Below are 7,638 nucleotides of genomic sequence, written 5' to 3'. Positions count from 1 at the left end.
AGCCAAAACAAAAAAGAAAAAATCCAAAACATGCAAACCAAAAAACCCTACCAATAATTTCTTCAGCAAACAAGTCCTTCTGTACTTTGTATTTAAGTATGAGATCCTATTGAGATTTGAGTTCCTGTCAAACTTCATACAGGACTATGATTTTGAATGTTTGTAAGGCTGTTCAACCAACTTAGAATTTAAGATTTTTCTTAATTTTTTTTAGCTGAAGAGACATTTAAAATTACTCTTACTCAACTGTCACCATTAAATATTTTGCCTTTGAACTGAGATACAAGTGAATAGAAAGAGAGTAAGGTCTGACATGTCCCAGTTGGATGCAGTTAGAAATTTCTATTGCAATACAATGAAGTATACACACATACCCAAGTGAGTGGAAAAATTAAAAAGCATATATTTCAGTTGAGGTTTTAAAATTATCAAATTACAGGATGGATATAGAAAATTTCAGCATAATATTCTTTTTTAATATATTAATTAGGCAACAGAACTTAAATACCTTTGCCCTTTCCAGATTCTATTTTCTCAAGAAAGTTTCATAGTTGGTGTTCAGCATCTGGTCTTTTAGATATTTGATTTTTCTACAGCTGATTAGGATTATAACTACTTCTTACCTTCTTGTTTTGATCAGCAAGGATGGCTGGCTTCTTGTTGTTTTTGAAAAGTTACCACACCAATCCACATGTTAATCTTCTTTGCCTGGCACTAGTTCCAACATTATGAGCAAGTTCTGGTGTAAAATGTTTGTTGGAGTGCCTGGTGTAAACAGAAAAAAACAAGAAGTCCCAAAAGCTTGGCATTGAACTATTCATGCTAGTTAGAATAGTCAAAATGGTTCTATACATGTATAAACAGACATAAAATGACACCTGAAGTACTCTGTATTAAAAATGGTCTTACAGTGGAGTTGCTGTCAGAGTGAACAGGAATTATTTCTGATCAAAGGAAAAAATATAACTACAAGAAATAAATGTACAGTTGGCAGCTCTGCTAAGTCATGCTTTAAAGATCAATGTTTTTACTTGAATTTAGTCCTTAGGGTTTTTCATTCTAGTTTGAGACACAGCAAATTGAATTATAATCATTAAAATATAACAATTTTCACCCTCTGTATCCTATCAAGCTAAATGCATATGTATGAATTATCATATGAACTAGTATACACAGTATTATTATGACATGTTCCAGAAATGTTTCACCACTTTTCTACTTTATTTATTACTAATATTAGAAAAATACGTTCAGGGTCCAAAGCTCCTCTCCAAGGAACTAACTGTAGTTCATACCTGAGACCATTAATGAACAGTCAAGTGTCTGATGATCTTCATTGACTTTTGCCTTTTGTTAAAACTGAAACTCTTTGACTTATTAATCACTATGTACCATTGTTGTATTACACTGAGTAGTTTATTCAGTTATTATTTTGCACTTAGTGGTTTGTTTTATATCACGTGGTTTGTTCCGTAAACCTCCCCCCACCCCCGCAATGTCCTGTGGTGGGGTTTTCCTCTGGGTTAGTTCCTCTGTTTGCCTCTCCCATCTGTTATATCCCATTGGCTGTAGTTCCTTTCCTCTGCCCCACCTTTCCCCATGTTTAAAATCTCCCACTATGAAGTGGATGATCTCTTTCTTCTCCTGGATGCCATTTCCTCTCTGGTGCTCTCTCTCTTTCTTCTCCTGAAGTTGTTCTACATTAAAGCTGTGGGACTTGAGTCCTGAGAAGACTGCCTCTTGTCTTTTGCTTTTGTCCTTATTGGTCTCCCCAGGGTCCAGAACTAGCCAAACTGACCCCCCACAAGGTGGGAAACAAACATGCCATAATGCTACAACTGAAGAAATAAAGAGATATATGAGTAATTAAACTTGCATATAGTGTCATACAGATAAACTACTAGAAGTTTGTTATATTTTTTTGTCTTGGAGAAAAGCAGAACTGAATCACTAGCTATTGAAGAAAATGAGGCAAGGAGACTTGCTCCTTTTGCATGCCTTTATTAAGTGATCAGGTCTGGGTGGGGGCCCGAGGGGACGCGCGCATCACTGCTGCTCCCTTTGGCGATGCAGAGGAGCAGATGGACAGTTTTGCTTCACAGCAGAACTGGGACTTTTGTCCCTTTCATCAGTGAAGAACCTTGTATCCTGTCTTTATGACTAAATCATGGTCATATATGGTCATAAGAAATGATCAAAATAAAAAAAAATAATTTCAGACATGCTTTTATTTCTGTTAGACTGGTATTTCAGATAGTGACTACACTGCAAACTAAAAAAATTCTTTTAATCTTAAAAAGCAAAACAAGAAAAAGCAAGACAAAATCTCACCTAAATTTTAAATAGCTCCACACTTGGGATTTCTTATTGTTATGTTTTGTGATGTCGCATTCTTAAATAACATGGATTCTAATATTTAATCTTCATAAAACTTGTATATATAAAAATGCTGTATTTATGTCTAAATTCTGAAATTAATTTTCTTTAATGTCACAGCTCACTGGAATAAAGAATAAGAAAGATTGTGAATATTTTATTTGATATGGGCAAAAGCATATATTATAACATGCAGAAATAGATTCTGGATTTTGTGATTGCCTTTGGGGGAACAGACTTTTTAAGGACAGTATTTCTGGTGTGATAGATATAATTTTAGAACCTAGGAATAGGCATGCATTTTATTATACTTTTTTTTTTAAGGACCTATCATTTTAGGGGTTATGTTATGGATTTTAAAGTTAAATAATAACTTGAAGTTTAATATCAGTATTATGGCATTTTTCTAAAAATAGGCAATCACCATCATTCAGTTTTTTTGACCAAATAGGTTGAAAAAATAGGTCGAAATCATTAATCATTCCTAGCAGCACAGCTGAGGATGTAACTTTTTTAGAGAGTAATATGTTTTGTTTAATTACAGGATGTCATTATTACTAAAAAAGTGGTGAATATTAAGTGAAGTTTAAAGCGCTATGTACAAAGTTGCCATTTTCAGCTTGTTAAAATTAAAATGATTGAACACTGATTAAGAAGATAACTTAGGAAGATTCTAGAAGTGAATAAATTAATTTGTTTTGATGACCAAACTGATTTTGCTGTCATGTAAAACTGGAATGCAACAGCTATTTAAAGTTTTCTGCACTTGTGAAGTAATCTCATAATGCAAGTTGGTCTACATTTTTAACTTGAAAGAAAAAGCCATTATTTTATACATTTTAGTTTGGTTTTCCATTGCAGTGTTTTGAGCCTATCATACATAACAGCTGTCAGACATTTTTCTTTTTTTTTTATTTACAAATGTTTAGTTGAAGTTCATCTTAGACTAAGGATGTGGTCTAACTTCTAGACATGCAAATCACTTCATTTCTGTTTTCACTAAGGAAAACTGATCTTTTCAAAGGAACTTCTGCGTTTTCTTATAACAGATCATATTTTCAGTACTTACTAAATAAATGGGAAAGCAAGAAAGTCTACTAGTAAAACCAATCACCAGCGCAATGGCAATATGGTGCAACCCAGAAAAATTCAACATCTCAGTAATTTTTTCAGTCCCTGTAAACCAGTTGCCGGAATTAGCAACACTGGTTCAATCATAATCTGGTTAGATTTGAATGGAAGATAAATGGTGATGCCACTGGATTATTTCTCTTCCTTATGAATTATTGGAAAACAGTAACTTTTCCTAAACACCAGAGATCCAGTAGGTCATTAGGAATGTATTCATCTAGTCTGAGCTACAGAGGTGATTTCACACCCCAAGGATATCTGTACACCACATGTGTCTATCCCACACATGGGATGGTGAGGCATTTTATTTGGCTGGTTGATCTGAGAGATGCATTTGTGCTAATCCTGGTTGTGGAAACAGTTCATTCATGTTTTCAGGATTTAAAATAGCAGATGAGAATTTGGGCTACTAATTTATTATGTGGGAAAACATTAATAATAGTAAAAATCCCTAAATTAATTCATTAATTTAAAAAATACTCACTTTGTCTGAAAGCAGAACATGATCTAAGAACTCTTTAGCAGTCATTCTGAGACAAAGTATATTCAAAGTTAAATTATTCATAATTAGGTAATGGAAGTTAAAAATTCATAATCACAGGAATATTTCTGAGAAAACTTAGAGTAGTTTTTACTTACAGTAATTTTACAATTATGATTGATTAAAAAGATTCTTCAAGGAAGGGTACTTGAATTAAATTTAGGGTTTATGAGGTTATTGTTCTTGCTTTCAGTTCTAGAAATGAAGCTACTAAGCTCTATCAGTTTCAATGTCAGCTGTGTTCCTACTGATCAAGTTTGTAAAAATGCCAGTGGTCAAGAGGCAACAGATATTTTTGTGGGCAGACTTTGAGAATTGGTGGATGTATTAAAAACCAGATATAACCCACAATATTTAATAATGCTACAAGTGGTACAAAACTGTATACGTGAAAACTGGTGATTTTATATAAGCATTAAAAAAATTCACTTCCAAAACCCATATTGAAATATATATTTTTATGCCACTCTAAAAATCTGAAACAATGCAATTCATTTGCATTCAACTTGTACTGTTGTTAGAGTTGTCTGTTCTTAATAAACCAGCATCCAATATGAAATGCTGGAGCAGTTGCCTGGGCAAGTCACTGAATCAACATCCTTGGAGTATTTAGAAAGTGAGCAGACATGGTGCTTAAGGACATGGTTTTGTGTAGAGGAATTCTTGGCAGAACAAAGGCATGCTGTACTCCTGCAGAGACTGGACAACCCTGGCCTGCAGATTACAGAGTTACTTTGAAGACCATGTACCGTCCTTGAAGAAGATAGAAGAAAGAAGAATAAACATTGTGCAAGCACAAAGTTGGATGTCCAGCAAGATATGAAAACCACTGTTAGTACACTCTAGCTAAAGCGCTTACAACATGACAACCAATCAATAAGTAATGTGTACACATGAATACAGCCACTTAGCCAATGAGCAGTAGTCACATGAAACAGTGTAAGAGAACCATAAATATGACAAGATTGCTAAATTAAGTGGAACAACATGTAGCCATATTGGTGTGATTGTTGTTACTTAGCTGACTCTCCACGGGACCATCTCCAGTTTAGTTGTGGAATTGGCAATGTTAGGTTTGTGACCATAAGGGTATATTCCAACCTAGATGATTCTATGATTCTGTGGAGCATATTAAATAATCTCTTGTGATAGGTGAAGAAGATTATTCTGTTGATTGGCTGCATTTGAACTTAGCACCATTCACAACTTTATCAGCCTTCAAATAAAATAGCTGGTGCTCATGAATAAAATAATAAAAATTGGATAATAGCTCTGCTTTTATCAGCTGACACTCTTTTCTCCAGTTTAAATCTGAGAAGCTCTAAAAATATTATGGAAAAAATGTATTCCTTATCAGTTACTAATCATGACTAAAGTACACATGGTGCTGTCTGCAGATCAAGACAGCAATGAGCTCCTCTGCAACAACACCCCAACTGTTCCAATATTAGAGTCATAGAATAACCTGAGTTGCAAGGGACCTAAAAGGATCATTGAAATGCAGCTCTTGGCCCAACACAGGACACCCTAAGGAATCACACCATGTGTCTGAGTACATTTTGCAAATATTCTTGAACTCCATCAGGCCTAGTGCTGTGACCACAGCCCTGGGGACCTTGTTTCAGTGCCCAAACACCCTGTGGATGAAGATATTTTTCTAATATCTGACCTAAACTTCCCCTGACACAATCTCAAGCAGATCCCTCAGGTCCTATTACTGGTCACCACAGAGAAAAGACTACTGTGTGTGTGTCCTCTTCCCCTCATGCGGAAGGTGCAGACTGCAATGAGGCATCCCCTCAATCTCCTCCAGACTCAATTGACCAAGTGACCTCAGCTTCTCCTCATATGCCTTTCAATCTGACCCTTCACCATCCTCATAGCATGCCTTTGGAAACTCTTTAATAGCTTTATATCTTTCATGTAATTGGGTGCCCAAAACTGCCTCCAGGACCCAGGGTGAGGCCACCCCATTGCAGAGCAGAGTGGGACAATCCCCTCCTTGTGCAGTTGCCGATGCTGTGTGTGAGCTTTCCAGGACACAGGTGACCATCTGGGCTACCAGGGCACTGCTGACTCAGATTCAACTTGCCATTGACCTGGACACTCGGTTTTTTTATGCAGGGGTTTTTCTCCAGCTTCTCATTCTCCTGTCCATACATCTGGAGTGGAAATATATTGAAGGAGTGAGATTCATGTGCGTAAAAGTGCTTGCACAATGCATTTATGCAGTGGGTTATTCTTTTTTAGATCTAATTGTGTAAGTGAAAATACTCTAAAACACAGATATCTTTGGAGAACCTAAGGTGCCTCGAAAAACATTAGTGGAAAAATAAATACAAAACCAAAAGCATATCAGAGAAAGAAGTGAAATTAAGAAAGAACTTAATTATCCTAATTATGCTTAACACTGAATAGTTACATGGAAGAATGTAAGCCATGAGGAAGTGCTGAGTGGTGGACAGCAGAAATTCAGAATTCACTGTTAAAAGAGGTTACCTTTTTGTGTCATGCAGTTACTTGAAGAAAGACACTGCACTTCAAGTGAAAAGCACTCTTCATGTTAGAAAAAAAAAGAACTCGCTTGAAAACTATGATTAATCAAAATCATATTAAGAAGTTCTGGATCCAGACACTTGGAATGTGAGGTGGGAAGTATTTGGTTTCGGCTTTTCTGGTTTTTAGGAGAACATGTAACAATTATAATGACTTAACCACATTACTGATGGGCACCATAAAATGCTAAACCTTTACAAATACCACTTTATCTAGAACAACATTGTTCCAAAATTGTTTCATGATATGTATTGAAGGCTTCATAAAGTTCTCATAAACTTCATTTCTTAAGGTATTCCATCGCAGTAGATGTTATGATTTAATTTCTCAGAGAGTTTGTGCGCTGCTTCACTCCTCTTCCTTTTTCTTATGTTCATTTGCTTTTCCTCCTCGCAGTCCTATCTATCTGTTGAACACACTATGGCATCACCCTAAGAAAACTTTCTTTATGGAATTTTACCTCAATTCCAGTTGGAATTTCTATGACACTGAAATATTTCACAATAATTCCACAGACTTTTGCAATAGTAATTTAAACTTCAAAAAGAGAAGCACTGACCACAGCCTTTCATCTTCAGCTTTGGGGAATTGTACTGAAAATCACTTTTACAAATGTAAAGCTATTGTAATTCTTCTTCTATGCTGAAAGAAAGTGATAAGTGGATGAATATATAACTTCATGTGCATGCAGACACACTGTCATACCAAATCACTATTATTTCATTGTCAATCTAAATTAGGGCACCTGACATTAAAGTTAGGTGATTTTGTTTGAACTTTCTTTTAGCATTAGAAACGGCAGATGCAAGATTATTTGCATACAGAACTAATCTGTTATTTCAAATGCCCACAAGGAAGACAGGAAAGCCAAATTTAAATAATACAAAATTGTAGAAAAGATAGACTGTGTCTTTTGCTAATTATGCAAAAGAAGAACCTGCACTTTTCATCATGGTAATGACAGCACAAGTTAGATCTCTGTTGTGGTGTGGCTTCTTAGGGGCTTTTTTGCTAAATATATTTACAAGTTTTGT

Source organism: Passer montanus, unplaced genomic scaffold (genome assembly GCF_014805655.1).
Source record: "Passer montanus isolate IOZ18808 unplaced genomic scaffold, ASM1480565v1 scaffold198, whole genome shotgun sequence".
In the NCBI taxonomy this organism is placed as follows: domain Eukaryota; kingdom Metazoa; phylum Chordata; class Aves; order Passeriformes; family Passeridae; genus Passer; species Passer montanus.
Note: the sequence above shows the minus strand (reverse complement) of the source record.